This window comes from Stegostoma tigrinum, chromosome 11 (genome assembly GCF_030684315.1).
Source record: "Stegostoma tigrinum isolate sSteTig4 chromosome 11, sSteTig4.hap1, whole genome shotgun sequence".
Classification (NCBI taxonomy): Eukaryota; Metazoa; Chordata; class Chondrichthyes; order Orectolobiformes; family Stegostomatidae; genus Stegostoma; species Stegostoma tigrinum.
The window spans coordinates 63,452,758-63,469,208 of record NC_081364.1 but is presented as its reverse complement, the minus strand read 5'-3'; the positions used below and the strand labels follow the sequence as shown (position 1 = coordinate 63,469,208).

At 43.1% G+C, this 16,451-nt stretch overlaps 1 protein-coding gene across 6 annotated transcripts in view; it reads left to right on the top strand.

The window, feature by feature from the left end:
- Positions 1-16,451, top strand: part of dock3 (dedicator of cytokinesis 3) — a 1,242,443-nt gene that overhangs the window by 1,127,960 nt on the left and 98,032 nt on the right. The gene's annotated exons all lie outside the window — the stretch shown is intronic.

Here is a 16,451-nt window from a genome sequence, read left to right as displayed (position 1 = left end):
TGAAACGTACAAACCAGAGGATATTTTAAGGGAGAATAGTACATGAAAATATTGAATTTTGAGAATCGCATGCTTAAGTTCTCATCCTTATGTGACCCAAATAACATGAAACTCATCAATTTTAGTGATATTAATATTTTCTTCATTCTGATGCAACACGTTTTATCCTAGTTCTTCTGGGTGAGCATAAGAGTTGTCATCCGTCAGTATAGAAATGATAAAATACAAAGGGTTGCAAAAGTACTTTGACTGCTGAAACATTGGTTCTTGTGAAGGCAGTCGTTATAAGATTCAATTGTCAAATATTTGAAGTGGGATTCTTTGAGAGGTGTACTGAAGATTGAGTGTTCATTGATGTCATGTAAATATTCTTCCTTTGTAGGATAATATTGCACAATGAGTGTGCATGACAAAAAGATTTTGGATTGACCTTATTAGCTTGAAAAAAATTTCTGCAATTAAGTTAGTAGATGCAAGTTATTAACTGATTGTTTTACAAAAAGAAATGCATTATGAATAAATTGCTGAGGGTCTTAGAGGAGGGGTGGCTTGTAATTCTAAGTTTTATGTATCGAAGTTTTCTGTCCAATCTTGTTTAAAATTTTGACTGCACATATGAGCTTTAATTATTATTTGCAGAGAGAGAATGGAACCCATCAATTGTGTGCCAATTGTAGTTAGTTGCGAGTAAGTTGTGGACATTAACTGGGGATTCACTTGTGTCCCTATAAATAAACACTGACTTAAGTTATGATTGTTGGATTTAGAGAGGTGTAATGTGTAAATAAATATTTTTAAAAGTGTTAAAAAAGTATCCTTCACTACTTTTTTTAAGATTCACGCATGGGATATGTGCATCACTGACAAGGCCTGCATTTATTGTCCATCTGTAACTGTCTTAGAGGAGTTGACTATGAGCTGTCTTCTTGAACTATTGCACCTCGTTAGACCTAGGGACACTGATGGGGCTCTTAGGAAAATAGTTCCAGGATTTTGATCCAGTAACAATGAAGGAATTACAATAAAGTTCAAGGTCACAATACTGTGCAACTTGATGATATAAGTTGCAGGTGGTGGTGTATTCGCTGCTCATGTCCTTCAGGATAGAAGGTTTAGAAGGTGTTTTTGAAGGAACCTTGGTGAGATATGCTACATTGCAAGTTGTAAATGTTGTGTGCTGCTGCCACTCACTATCTGTGGTGAAGCAAATTACTGTTGACAGTGGTAGATGGGTGCCAGTCAAGTGGATTGCTTTGTTGTAGATGATGTCAACTATTGTTGGAGTTGCACCCACCCAGGAAAATGGAGAGTACTCCATCATATACCTGACATGTGCTTTGTAAATGATGAACAGGGATTAGGGAGAAAGGAGATGAGCTACTCGCTGCAGAATTCCTAGCCTGAGACCAGTTCTTGTAGCCACAGTATTTAGATGACTGGTCCAGATCAATTTCTTGTCAACAAGCCCAGGAGGTTGACAGTGAGGATTCCGAAATGGTGATGCTATTGAACATTAAGGAGCAATAGCTAAATTCATTCTTATTAGGAATGGTCATTGCCCAGGACATGTACGGCACAAATGTTACTTGCTACATCAGCCCAAGCCTGGATCTTGTCCGGGTCTTTTTGCACATGGATACAAATTGCTTCAGTATCGAAGGAGACATGACTGGTGCTGAACACTGTGCAATCATCAGCAAATGTTCCTACTTCTGACCTTGTAATGGAGGCAAGGTTATTTATGAAGCAGCTGAAGATGGCTAAACCTAAGACACTACCCTGGAAATAGCTGCAGAAATGTCCTGGTACTGATATGACTGACTTGCTACAACCTCAATCATCTTCCTTTGTACTAAGAATTACTTCACCTTGTGAAAAACTTTCACCCTGATTCCCATCTTATTTGCTTTGGTAGGGCTCCTTGATGCCATACTGAGTCAAATACTGCCTTGATGAGAAGGGTAGTCATTCTCACTTCACCACTGAAGTTTAGCTGTTTTTCCCATGTTGGACCAAGGCTGTAATGAGGTCAAGAGTCATGTGACCCTGGTGGAAATCCATACTAAGTAAACTTGGGGAGTGCAACGTATGGTCTTAGGAATGGGAGAAGTTAGGAGTGAGAGCAGATGATTGTTAGGGAGTGTCAAATAATCTGGTTGGAGAATAGACAAATTGTTGGGACAAGTAGGTGGGATTCTTTTACTGGTAAGCTTGTTTGTACTGGAGGGAGGATCTCTATATCTCCTGGCTCATGAGCAATAGTGTAAATACACTTAGCTCATGGACTTAGCCTTTACAGCTCCCTTCATCTACTAAATGATACTAGGTTTGGAACACCATAACATAGAATAAAATCACTGTTCTAATGAAGCCATACTTGTGACAGTCCTATTGCCCCATTATCCCAGTCTGTTGGCCACCTTCCCATTGTCCTGCTTCCAGTTAAAACTTGACATGGACAAGTTCAAGATGGGTTTAAATGTTTCCACTTGTAACTTCATAGAATCATAGAATGCCTACCGTGTAGAAGCAGGCCATTCAGCTGATCAAGTCCACACCAACCCCCCCTCCCCCCACACCAAAGACCATCCCACCAAAAATGGCTGAAAGGGTGGTGTGAATAGATTCTTCGCTAATGAGCTTATGTCCAACATTGACTTTTACAGGTAGCTACATTTTATCAGAAGGGCTTAAAAAAATTACAAATCCATAAACATGTTATCATGTGCATAGAGCATAAACACCACAATGTGTCCCAGAGGCTGAAAAGCATATTATGTCTTGTCATCTTCAGTTCATTGAATTCCTCTGATGAAGCTGCCAGAAACCACAAGAGACCTCAAAGATTTTCTTTGTCATTTGAGATGAATGCCCCAATTATACCTAGTGTGAGTTTCAATCTCTGCACAATGATGGATGCATTGATTTGATTCGACATGAGGAGTCATTAGATTCATGTCCATGCGTCCAAAGTGTGTGTGCATCTTTCTTAAATCCAAAGCTATTCTCCCTCAGCACCTACTATAAAATGTAAATCTGACTTCAGTTCATCTAGGTATTCATGTTTGCAGTTGTTTCATTGAATTGCTGTTCACTCAACATTCTCATCTCCCATGTCGCTTCATGCACAGCATTCCCACACTGTGCACATCTTCTCAGTTTTCAAATACGTGACCATTTCTTTATAGTCTGTCAGCAAGTATGCTTCCCAAGGTGCAACAGATACTGAATGAATCCAGTTCATCCCTAGCACAATATTAGACAATTCAAGAGCACCTTGTTTTTACAAATAGACCATAAGTAAAGGGTGGACACTGGGAAGTTGTTTCCGTTAGGCAGGGAGACTAGGACCCGTGGGCACAGCCTTAAAATTAGAGAGGGTAAATTTAAAATGGAAATGAGGAGATATTTCTTCAGCCAGAGTGTCGTGGGCCTGTGGAATTCATTGCCAAGGAGCGCAGTGGAGGCCGGGACGTTAAATGTCTTCAAGGCAGAGATTGATAAATTCTTGATCTTACAAGGAGTCAAGGGCTACGGGGAGAGTGCAGGGAGGTGGAGTTGAAATGCCCATCAGCCGTGATTAAATGGCAGAGTGGACTCGATGGGCTGAATGGCCTTACTTCCACTCCTATGTTTTATGGTCTTATGGTCTAAGTACCTCTTCAATGAAGAGTGCAGGAAGGCATGCCAGGAGCAGCAGTAGGCATTCCTAAAAATGAGACGTCAACCTGATGAACCTACCAGATATGCTACATATTTGCCAAACAGCATAGCAGCAAGTGATAGAGCCAAGCGATCCTAGAACAAACAGATTGGAACTAAACTCTGCAATACTCCCACATCCAACTAAACAACCCACTGGAGGATGAGACTCCAAAAGTATCCCCATCCTCAACGATGGAAGAGCCCAACACAAGTGCAAAGGATAAGACTGAAGCATTCATAATAATCTTCTGCTAAAAGTGCCAAGTGAATGATCCATCATGACCTTCTCCCGTGGTGCCCAGCATCACAGGTGCCATCTTCAGCAAATTCAGTTAACTCCATGTGATATCAATAAATAGTTGGAAACATTGGTACTACAAAGGTTATAGGGCCTGAAAACATTCTGACAATATTACTGAAGACTTGTGCTCCAGAACATGCCACACTCCTAGCCAAGCTTTCCTAGTATTGGTACAATACCGGCATCTAGCCGACAAGGTGGAAATTTACACAGATACATCCTATAAGCATCCAATCCAGCCAATTACCACCCCATCGGTCTACTCTTGAACATCAGTAAAGTAATGGAAGGTACCATCAACAGTGCTGCCAAGCAGTGCCTGCATGGTGGTGTCCAGTCTGGGTTCCCAGGGCCATGCAGCTCCTGACCTCCCCACAACCTCAAACCTCAAACAGGAACAAAAGAGCTGAACGCCAGAGGTGAGGTGAGAGTGAGGACTACCGCTGATATTAAGGCAGCACTTAACTGAATGTGGGATCAAACAGCCCTAGCAAATCTGGAATCAGTGAGTATGAGGGAGCAAGCTCTCCATTGCCTCTAGTCATAACTGAGACATGGAAAGATAGATGTGGTTGTTGGAGGTCAGCTATCGTAGCTGCAGGACATTTCTGCAGTAGTGCCTTAGGGTAGTGTCCTGGCCTAAGTATCTTCAGCTTCTTCATCAATGATCCTCCCTCCACTCCTAAGGTCAAAAGTGGGGATGTTCGCCAATGATTGTTCAAGCAACTCCTCAGATTCTGAAGCAGCCCATGTTCAAATGCAACAAGATCTGGACAATATCCAGGCTTGAGCTGACAAATGGTAAGTAACACTTGTGCTATACAAATGCAAAGCAATAACCATCTCCAATAAGAAACAACATAATCTCCAATTTTTGATATTCAATGTTTATCACCAACACTGAATCACCTACTATCAACATCCTTGTGATTACCATTGACCAAAAACTTAACTGGACTCACTGTGTAAACAGTGGCTACAAGAGCTGACCAAAGGCTAGATTACTGCAGTGAGTAACTCACTTATTGACTGCCCAGAGCCTGCCCGCCATCTGTGAGGCACAAGTCAGGAATGTGATGGAATAGTCCCCACTTGTGAGGATGCATGCAGGTCCAACAACATTCAAGCAGCTTTTCACCAGCCTAGACAAAACAACCCACTTTCGCTTCACATCCTCAAGTATCCTCTCCTTCCACCAGCAATGCTCGGTAGCAGCTGTGTGTGTATTCTGCAAAATGCACTACAGAAATTCACCAAAGATCCTTAGAACCTTGCTAACTTACAACCACTTCCATCAAGAAGGATGAGAGTAGCAGATACATGGTAATTCCTGCAAGCCACTCATCATCCTCATTTGGAAGTTCCTTCACTGTCACTGGGTTAAAATCCTGGAAGTCCCTTCCTAAGTGCATTGTGGGTCTACCTACAGCATACGCACTGCAGCAGTGCAAGAAAGCAGCTGACTGCCATCCTTTCAAGGTTAGCTGGGGATGGGCAACAACTGCTGGCCAACCAGTGATGCCCATGTCCCATGAGTGAATGAAAAATAAGACAAAGTTTCATTTTAATATCACAAGCAAAAGATGGCACCTCTGTACTCTATCAGTATGAAATTGACTTGAACATACAAACTTCTGATTTTGAGGCAAGTGTGTTACCACCCAAGCAAAGATTGTAGGGGCCTATAAATTGTATTTTGTTTTGTTTCCACTAGCAGCCCCAAGAATGAACAAAAGTTCTTGTTCTGAATGACAGTGAAGTAAAACCAGTGCCAACCCACAACCAAGATAATAGAATGTGATAATGGGAACTGCAGATGCTGGAGAATCCAAGATAATAAAATGTGAGGCTGGATGAACACAGCAGGCCCAGCAGCGTCTCAGGAGCACAAAAGCTGACGTTTCGGGCATAGACCCTTCATCAGAGAGGGGAATGGGGTGAGGGTTCTGGAATAAATAGGGAGAGAGGGGGAGGCGGACCGAAGATGGAGAGAAAAGAAGATAGGTGGAGAGGAGAGTATAGGTGCGGAGGTAGGGAGGGGATAAGTCAGTCCAGGGAAGACGGACAGGTCAAGGAGGTGGGATGAGGTTAGTAGGTAGGAGATGGAGGTGCGGCTTGGGGTGGGAGGAAGGGATGGGTGAGAGGAAGAACAGGTTAGGGAGTCAGAGACAGGTTGGACTGGTTTTGGGATGCAGTGGGTGGAGGGGAAGAGCTGGGCTGGTTGTGTGGTGCAGTGGGGGGAGGGGACGAACTGGGCTGGTTTTGGGATGCGGTGGGGGAAGGGGAGATTTTGAAGCTGGTGAAGTCCACATTGATACCATTGGGCTGCTGGGTTCCCAAGCGGAATATGAGTTGCTGTTCCTGCAACCTTCGGGTGGCATCATTGTGGCACTGCAGGAGGCCCATGATGGACATGTCATCTAAAGAATGGGAGGGGGAGTGGAAATGGTTTGCGACTGGGAGGTGCAGTTGTTTATTGCGAACCGAGCGGAGGTGTTCTGTAAAGCGGTCCCCAAGCCTCCGCTTGGTTTCCCCAATGTAGAGGAAGCCACACCGGGTACAGTGGATGCAGTATACCACATTGACAGATGTGCAGGTGAACCTCTGCTTAATGTGGAAAGTCATCTTGGGGCCTGGGATAGGGGTGAGGGAGGAGGTGTGGGGGCAAGTGTAGCATTTCCTGCGGTTGCAGGGGATGGTGCCAGGTGTGGTGGGGTTGGAGGGCAGTGTGGAGCGAACAAGGGAGTCACGGAGAGAGTGGTCTCTCCAGAAAGCAGAAGGGGTGGGGATGGAAAAATGTCTTGGGTGGTGGGGTCGGATTGTAAATGGCGGAAGTGTCGGAGGATGATGCGTTGTATCCAGAGGTTGGTGGGGTGGTGTGTGAGAACGAGGGAGATCCTCTTAGGGCGGTTTGTGTGGGGGCGGGGTGTAAGGGATGTGTTGCGGGAAATGCGGGAGACACGGTCAAGGGCGTTCTCGACCACTGTGGGGGGAAAGTTGCGGTCCTTGAAGAACTTGGACATCTGGGATGTGCGGGAGTGGAATGCCTCATCGTGGAGCGGAGGCGGAGGTGGAGGAATTGGGAATAGGGGATGGAATTTTTGCAGGAGGGTGGGTGGGAGGAGGTGTATTCTAGGTAGCTGTGGGAGTCGGTGGGCTTGAAATGGGCATCAGTTACAAGCTGGTTGCCTGAGATGGAGACTGAGAGATCCAGGAAGGTGAGGGATGTGCTGGAGATGGCCCAGGTGAACTGAAGGTTGGGGTGGAAGGTGTTAGTGAAGTGGATGAACTGTTCGAGCTCCTCTGGCGAGCAAGAGGCGGCACCGATACAGTCATCAATGTAACGGTGGAAGAGGTGGGGTTTGGGGCCTGTGTAGGTGCGGAAGAGGGACTGTTCAACGTAACCTACAAAGAGGCAGGCATAGCTGGGGCCTATGCGGGTGCCCATGGCCACCCCCTTAGTCTGTAGGAAGTGGGAGGAATCGAAAGAGAAGTTGTTGAGGGTGAGGACGAGTTTGGCTAGGCGGATGAGGGTGTCAGTGGAGGGGGACTGGTCGGGCCTGCGGGACAGGAAGAAGCGGAGGGCCTTGAGGCCATCTGCATGCGGAATGCAGGTGTATAGGGACTGGACGTCCATGGTGAAAATGAGGTGTTGGGGGCCAGGGAATTGGAAGCCCTGGAGGAGGTGGAGGGCGTGGGTGGTGTCACGGACGTAGGTGGGGAGGTCCTGGACCAAAGGGGAGAAAATGGAGTCCAGATAGGTGGAGATGAGTTCGGTGGGGCAGGAGCAGGCTGAGACAATGGGTCGACCAGGGCAGGCAGGTTTGTGGATTTTGGGAAGGAGATAGAAATGGGCCGTGCGGGGTTGGGGAACAATGAGGTTGGAGGCTGTGGGTGGGAGTTCCCCCGAGGTGATGAGGTCATGAATGGTGTTGGAGATGATGGTTTGGTACTCGGGTGTGGGGTCATGATCGAGGGAGCGGTAGGAGGTGGTGTCGGAGAGTTGGTGTCTGGCCTCGGCGATGTAGAGATCAGTGCGCCATACTACCACTGCGCCACCCTTGTCTGCAGGTTTGATGGTGAGGTTGGTGTGGGAGCGGAGGGCTGCCCATTCTGCGGGGGAGAGGTTGGAGTGGGTGAGAGGGGTGGAGAGGTTGAGGCGGTTAATGTCTCGACGGCAGTTAGAGATGAAGAGGTCGAGGGAGGGTAGGAGGCCTGGGTGTGGTGTCCAGGAGGAGGACTTGTGTTGGAAGCAGGTGAAGGGGTCAGTGGAGGGAGGGTTAGGTTTCCGGTTGAAGAAGTAGGCGTGGAGGCGAAGGCGGCGGAAAAACTAAATGAAATGTGAGGCTGGATGAACACAGCAGCATCTCAGGAGCACAAAAGCTGACGTTTCTGAGATGCTGCTGGGCCTGCTGTGTTCATCCAGCCTCACATTTTATTATCTTGGATTCTCCAGCATCTGCAGTTCCCACTATCACCAACCCACAACCATTTCCATCTGGAAGGGCAGAATGGCAGATACATGGGAACACCACCACCTGCACGTTCCCCTCCAAGCCACTTACCATCCTGACTTGGAAATATATCACTGTTCTTTCACTGTCACTAAGTCAAAATCTTTGAATTCCTTTCCTTAAGTACATTATGATCAACCTACAGCATGTGTTCTGCAGGGATGAAGAGGGCAGCTCATCACTACCTTCTCAAGGGCAACTAGGGACAGGCAATAAACGCTGGCCAGTCAGCAATGTCCACATCCCACAGGTGAACAAACTAAAATTTGTAACAACCCAGCCCCAATTTATTGCAGGAGATGAATGAACATAGAAAATTTTTTTGAGAATAATGGAGTCAGGACATTATGTTGCCATTACAACATGCAAAAGACTTAAAGGATCACTGATTATTTTTCCTGCCCAGGGCCCATTTTTCTGACACAATTTCCAAGTATTCAATTTGTATTCCAGTCTATAGTAGTCACTTCAAAATTAATAATTACATTTCATTAATTGTGCTGTATTAATTGTGGCAACCTTTATTGATATCACATTAAAAAACAAACATTATAATATGTCAATCTTGTTTTCCATTGCTTCTCATGACAGAAATGCCACACAATATCCCTTGTATAGGTTGTCAAAAGCTAGAAAATTTACATTTCTAATTGATGCTGTCCCCACATGTAGCATTGTATTTAATGGAAGACTATTAATGTCCACTGCTTCTTCATCAGGTTTTATCGCACACCTTTTCCTTGACTTTTGGTATCAGTAAAACTGGATATTTTGTCTCTGTGCATAAGGATTAGCTAGTTAAGCTGCCAGTCAAATCTAGACCGAAAGGGTACCGCCCGTAACCATACATACATGTGCTCAAGAAGCTAAACATCGATGAGGATAAAGTAACCAGCTTGATTGACACCACGCCACCACCTTAAATGTTCATCCCTCCATCAGTGATGCATGTCATAGAGTCAAAGAGCTGTACAGCATGAAAACAGACCCTTCAGTCCAACTTGATGACAGGGTGTTTCATTTATGAGATGCACTGGAACAATGCACCAAGCTCCCAAACTTGTCATGTCTATCATCTGGAGGTACAAGAGTAGCATTCATCAAGAAGCACTTCCACATGCAAATTCCCTTCTATGTCACATAACTTCTTCTCAATCCCGCAAATGTAACCACCAAAACCACAAGAACAATAGATGTATTTGAACATCACCGTGTGTTGGTTCTTCTCCAAGCTGCACACCATTGTGAATTGTAGCTATATTCCCGTTTCTTCAGTATGGTTGTGTCAAAATGCTGGAATTCACTCCCTAATACCATTTTGAATATACAGTCACCACAGAGACTCTGACAGTTCTAGAAACGAGTTCACCACAGCTTCTCTGGGACAGTTTGAAACAGGGCCTTCGGCCCAACAAGTCCACACCAACCCTCAGAGCATCCCACCTAGACCCATCCCCCTAACCCATCTAATCCACACATCCCTGAGCACTATGAGCAACTTAGCATGGCCAATCCATCTAGCCTGTACATCTTTGGACTGTAGGAGGAAACCAGAGCACCTGGAGGAAACCCCCACAGACACAGGGAGAATGTGCAAACTCCACACAGACAGTTGCCCAAGGATGGAATCAAACCTGGGCCCCTGACGCTGTGAGGCAGCAGTGCTAACCACTGAGCCACTGTGCTGTGATTTAAAAACCATTACTTGGACCTGCATTTCCTTTGTTGTCGCACAACCCTGAAACTCTCTGTATGCATAGGACTGTGGGGTATCTTCATCCCATAGCCCGCAGTCGTTCAAAAAGGTGACTCAACACCACCACGTCAAAGTAATTAGAGATGAATTGTAATGCAGGCTTTGCTAGTAACATTCACATCTTATGCACAAGTTTAAAAAAAAAGGTTTGAATGTATGATGTGGTATAATGTTGGATATACTGGGCAGCTAATTCACCCTGAACTTTGGTGGAGAGTCATAGAGATGTGTAAAAGAAAGGAGCTGCTTTTATATGACACTTCCTTGTACTCAAGAGCTTGTAAAATAAATTTATTTACAACATTTTTAATTGCTGTCGAATAGGTAAATGCAGCAGTCACTTGAGTTCCCTGAGAACACAAGCAGAAAATGAGATGAATGGCTGACGGGAACTGCAGATGCTAGAGAATCTAAGATAACAAAGTGTGGGGCTGGGTGAACACAGCAGGCCAAGCAGCATCTCAGAAGCACAAAAGCTGACATTTTGGACCTAGACCCTTCATCAGAGAGCTCAACACAATTTGTTATCTTGAATGGCTGATGGATCAGTTTTTAATTAAACTAGTTGAGAGAGGAAAGTTAACATAACATCAGTGAATACCCATGGGACAATATCCACCTGAACCACCAGACCAAGTAGACAGGACCTCAATTTAATATCTCAGCAAGCGAACACTACACCTTTGACAATGTAGCATTCTTTCAATAGTGCAGTCATTTGTTAGCTGAGGCTAGTTCTTTCCATGACCACCCACAGCTGTTCTTCATTAGCAATAGCAACTAGGCTTATGACTCAGGCTTTGTCCTTCAAATTCTCTCTTTTCCTGTATTCCATTCAACTTCTTAACTAATATTAGAGCCAAGTGATTTAGGAGGGAGTCAAAAATAGAATTTGCTGGAAAAGCTCAGCAGGTCTGGCAGCATCTGTGGAGATAAATCAAAAGTTAATGTTTTGATAAATCAAAAGTTGACGTTTTGGGTCACATGTCCCTTCCTCAGAACACTGATTTCTCTCCACAGATGCTTCTAGACTTGTTGAGCCTTCCCAGCAATTTCTATTTATGTCTCTGTTTTATGGCATCCGCCATTTTCAATTGAATCTTTTGAGATTGAGATCAACAGATTTTTGTTAGGTAAATGTACAAAAGGATATGGAGCTAATCCAGATTAATGGAGTTGAACAGCCAAGATCTGTTTGGCTGGTGGAGCAGAGTTCAGTGGCAGCGTGACATATTTCTGTCGTTATGCTCTTCATTCTGGCTGCATCTGCATCATCAGCTGGAAATATGTGACCAATTCTGGGCACTGTCATTTTGTAAAGAAGTTAAGGTTTAGAGAGAGAGAATAGAAAATACTTCCAAAAAATGTTTCTGTTATTCATACAACCTCAGCATCGATGTCTGATGATTTCAGATCACTTGGGACTTGGACATGATGAGTACAGGATCTAATAATGTTCAACTGTACCATGCATTTGTAAAGAACATAAGTAAGTAAGGAAATGTTGTACAGTTTGCACAAGCCTGGTGTCCTGACCACAGCTATCTACATGTAGATTCCAGAACCATCTCCTGACATTTCTATATGTCAACAGTGGTGTATAAACTGCCAATAGTATATGATTGATCTCAACTGTCATTGGTAAAGGATAGGAAATTTTGAAAGCCTTTGGACACCAGAGCACACTGGGGATAAACACCCACATCAGTAATCAGAGCAACTCTACAATATTGGAGCCAAGCAACTGGTGCAGAACAATGGAAAAAAAATCAGGCTTCCTCCCGGACTCTTATACTACATGGATAGCCCAAACCAAGCAGTCAACTGGATCGATTAGTACCATCACTTCAACAAGTATTGGGCTGTAAGTGGCACCTTTCAAGTACCTGATGAGAATCAAGTTAGTCTCCTGTAGTCGCAGCAGTACTGACACCATTCTTATTAAGCTGATGATTGAGAAACAAACTGTGAAATATCACAACTTCAATACAGCCTCTAATTTTTGTTTTTGTTTATAAGACAATCTGTCAATAGACCGAAACAAATTTGGCACCAACTTCCAAAGTTCTATGTCAAGTTTAATTTCTTTCTTAGTAACCGCAATCAATCACCAACTGCATGTGGGCAATGGAGGGCCTCAAGTGCTTACAACACAACAGAGAAGCAGAGGATGCAGTCACTGCTAATACTTCAACTAAATATTGTGTTGGTGTCTTCATACACTAGGCTTATACAGTCATAACTGCAGTTTGAAGCTCCAGTAAGCAGAGTGGGCATTTTAAAATGGTATGCCACAGCAACAAACCTCTAACACCATGTCAAACAAACAAGTTGTTGAAAGCAGCAGACAGGAATTACCTTTCTTGGGAAAGATCATAAAATCTATTTCTGGAATGCTAATATTATCGTGAATAGTCAGTGGATATATTCCAAATTGGACATTCCTTTCTCTTATTATCCAGCAGCTTGTGGCTGAGTGCCTGAAGTCGAATGAAACTAAGGAACAGGAAGTAATTATACATTAAGTGAGAGCTAATCAAGTGAGATCTTGACTGGGTGTGATATATGCTTATAGGGAATCTGTATTTGGTGGGGTTGGAATTGGTGGTGAGAATGCTTTAATAAGACTGACGACCATAGCTGAAGTTTCATATCTTCCAACCATCACCTACATGAGTTCACAATCCAAGGAACATTCAACTAAAAATGATTGGGTAATTAACAGTTACTCTTTAATGTAGATAGAGGAAGTCAAATTGTGTACAGCCTTGATATTATCACAAATAAGATATGCTCATGACTGAGCCAGTTATGCTTGGATTTGTGACATATCCACATGGTGTCGGAGTAAATCAGAGAAATTCAAATTAGATTTTTTAAAGCTACTTGTTTACCATACTACAAAAGGTCAGGTGCCAAACCATTATATTTACTTACACCACAAAAGGTTCCACACTTACAGTTGCGAAAGGTGAGACAAAACCTAGAACTTTCATGCATTAAAATGGCTTTAAAAAGGGACCAAAACATTGACTTAAAGTGACAACACCAATCATCTGTTTTAGTGCAGATTAAACAACAGATAGACAAACTGAATTTGATATTTTATCCAAAGGAACCAAAATCATCTAGCAAACATCAGTCCCCATTCCCCACAACCTAGAAGATGTGAAGATTCCCACTTCATTAGATGAGTCTGTATGGGTGTGTTCACATGTTGGAGAGGAAAATCATACTGAAATTACCAAGGTTAGATTCAGTAAACTCAGACATACAAATACACAAAGTTTTGTATTAGGACCTAGCATCTACTCCCTGAGTGTGTGGTGGAGGCATGTTCAGTTGCAGCTTCTCAGAGTTACAAGAAAAAAGTGAGTCTAATGAAATTTCTCTGCCTTCCAAAAAGTACCTAATGACATTCCGAATTAAAATGAAACATCAGAACACTCAGAACTCAAAGGATACTGCAATTTTCACTCCTGCTAAAGATTCAAGCCACCAACTTAACAACTCTGGTCTTCATTTAAAATTTTGTGCATCAAGTCTCCCGAAGGGCTTTAAATAATATATTCCTTTCATCTTCCTATCATACTGGACACTTTGTATTTGTGTATGTATGTTTGACTTCATGTCTTTATTACTTTTGTTAGGGTTAGCTGATAATAAATATGGTCTTTCTTTCATGTAAGAAAACCTTAACTTCTAATTGGCTCATTGCTGCTACTGTGGAAATTAGTTAGCTATATTTTAATTGAACTTCTGTATTAACAAGAGCTGAAATCTTTATTGCAGCCAAATGAGGAGTTTTAAAAGAGGGGAGCTAAATCACACCCACTTCAGCTGGCCATAACAAAATTGAATGCTTGGAGTCTGGGATAATCCCACAAAAGAACTAGAAAGGGGAACATAAAATTTTCCTTTAAAAGCTACTAATTTACAAAATGCAAAAAGGTTTTCTGTTCAGTTTGCAATATTAAAGTGCAAACCTGAGACATCACACTTCAAGATATTTTCTAATCAACTGTTCAGTAATGTTATTACACAATCCTGGAGCAGGTGGGACTTGAACCCAGGCCTCCTGGCTCAGAGATACAGATACTACCACTGCACCACAAGATCGTTCTCCACACTTCAATGCTTTCAAAAAACAGGACGTCATAACTTACACAAAGTTGTAGATGATATCTTGGAAAAATTAGGTGTGGCTAGGCTCTGAAAGATGGAGTTCCACCTGAAAACAAGGCAAACAGAAATTGCAAAATAGGTGATGAATCATCTAGAGGTTGAAAATAGATAAATTAAAACTGGAGCAGTAGAAATTTGAACTTAGATTCCAAGAGGGGAAAAAAGGGAAGAGAATGCTAGAAACAGGAAAAAGAGAGAGGGAGAGACGGTAGAAATTAACTGTAATTTGACTGTAATCAAACTGCAACGAAAGGGAAAAGGAGAAGGAGAAGCAGAAAAGGGTAGGAGAAATGGACTTTAACTTGAAACATTTTGAGCTGAGGGGGGGATTCCTAATGTGCCACTGAAGTCACCTCTGGTGAGGAAATCACCCTAACCCAAACTTAAGGAATGTAGTATTAAAATTTATTGACCTCATCCCCTTGTTTGATGAAGAAGAGGTTTCTTTGTCTCTTTCATGATTAGTATGATAGTTAAGGTGGCTAGTCCAACAATGATGTGGAAATGGGAGTGTTGGATTGGGCAGGACAAAGTCAGGAGTCACACGACATCAGGTTATAGTCCAACAGGTTTGTTAAATCGACAAGCTTTTGGAGTCTTGCTCCTTCAGCTTTTGCAGAGTAGGACAAGACAGAAGAGCAACAAGCTAGAAGCAACAAAAGGTGCTATCCTAGATGTGTACCATTTTATACCAAAAATTCCATACCCTGAAGAGTAGCCTAACGATACGTAACATAAATTTCAAGGCTTAAGCAGCTTGCTTTTGACTGGTAAATACGAGCACTTAAAGTTGAAGTTACTTACCAAAACCTTTGTGAAGTAATTGTTCTTACAGAGTTCAAAGACTCCATGCCCTTGACAATTTCATAAACTCAGAAAGACTGTGGCCTTGAAACTTTGACACAACCGTAAGACAAGCTGGTAAGAAAAGTAAAGTGATACAGTAAAAGTAGAACTGGCTCTGACCATTAAGTGACAGAGTCTGGAGAGGAGACAAGTCAGAAACCACACCAATTGCTTCCTCTGCAGGAAGCCAGTCTGTTAATAGAAAATCATACTCAGGCTACCAATGTCTGTCACATTAAAGATGATCAAACAGGACCATGCTTAGCCTTGGATAAACACCAACACTGGACATTTGACACAGTCAAGGAGATACCATCTTCAGCAACATTGCTCCACTAAGTTGCAGACTTATCCACTATAATTGCTGCTGATATAATGGACAACACAAGTGACACAATTAGAAATCATGCCTTCAATACCTTGGAGACGCCCAACCACCAAACTGAACTGTGGACTCAGGCCCAGCACTTGATTATGCTTTTTATTGAAGTGTCACTAATCTGAGGTCTTTAGGAATGGTAACTCTTCTATCATTGACCAACAAAATATGCAGATACTAAGGTGGTCATACTTTTAAAAGTACTGCTTAAGAATATAGTTGCTAGGAACAACGTCAGACCATTCTGTAGCACAGACCCCACGCATCTATGTGCAGTTGGCATCACCATTTTAGGCTACTCAAATTTCCTCTAGCTTCAGGGAAGTTGCCAAGGGTTCTTCTCCTTGGGAAAGAGAATTTTGATGCCTGCACGGAGATGTTCAAACTAATGAAGAGTCTAGACATAGTAGATAGACAGAAATTATTCGGGTTGGCTTAAGGATCAAAACCAGAGATGCGTATCAAAGGCATTTGGCAAAAGAGCCAAAGGCAACATGTGGAGTATCATTTTTTATGCATCAAGTGATTAGGACCTAGCATCTACTCCCTGAGTGTGTGGTGGAGGCATGTTCAGTTGCAGCTTCTCAGAGTTACAAGAAAAAAGTGAGTCTAATGAAATTTCTCTTGCAGACAGTGGCATGGAGTTGACAGGCCAGTGGCCACCTTGTGTGCTATAAGAGACATAGAGATATACAGCACAAAAACAGACCCTTTGGTCCAACTCATCCATGCGAACTGGATGTCCTGAACTAGTCTAGTCCCATT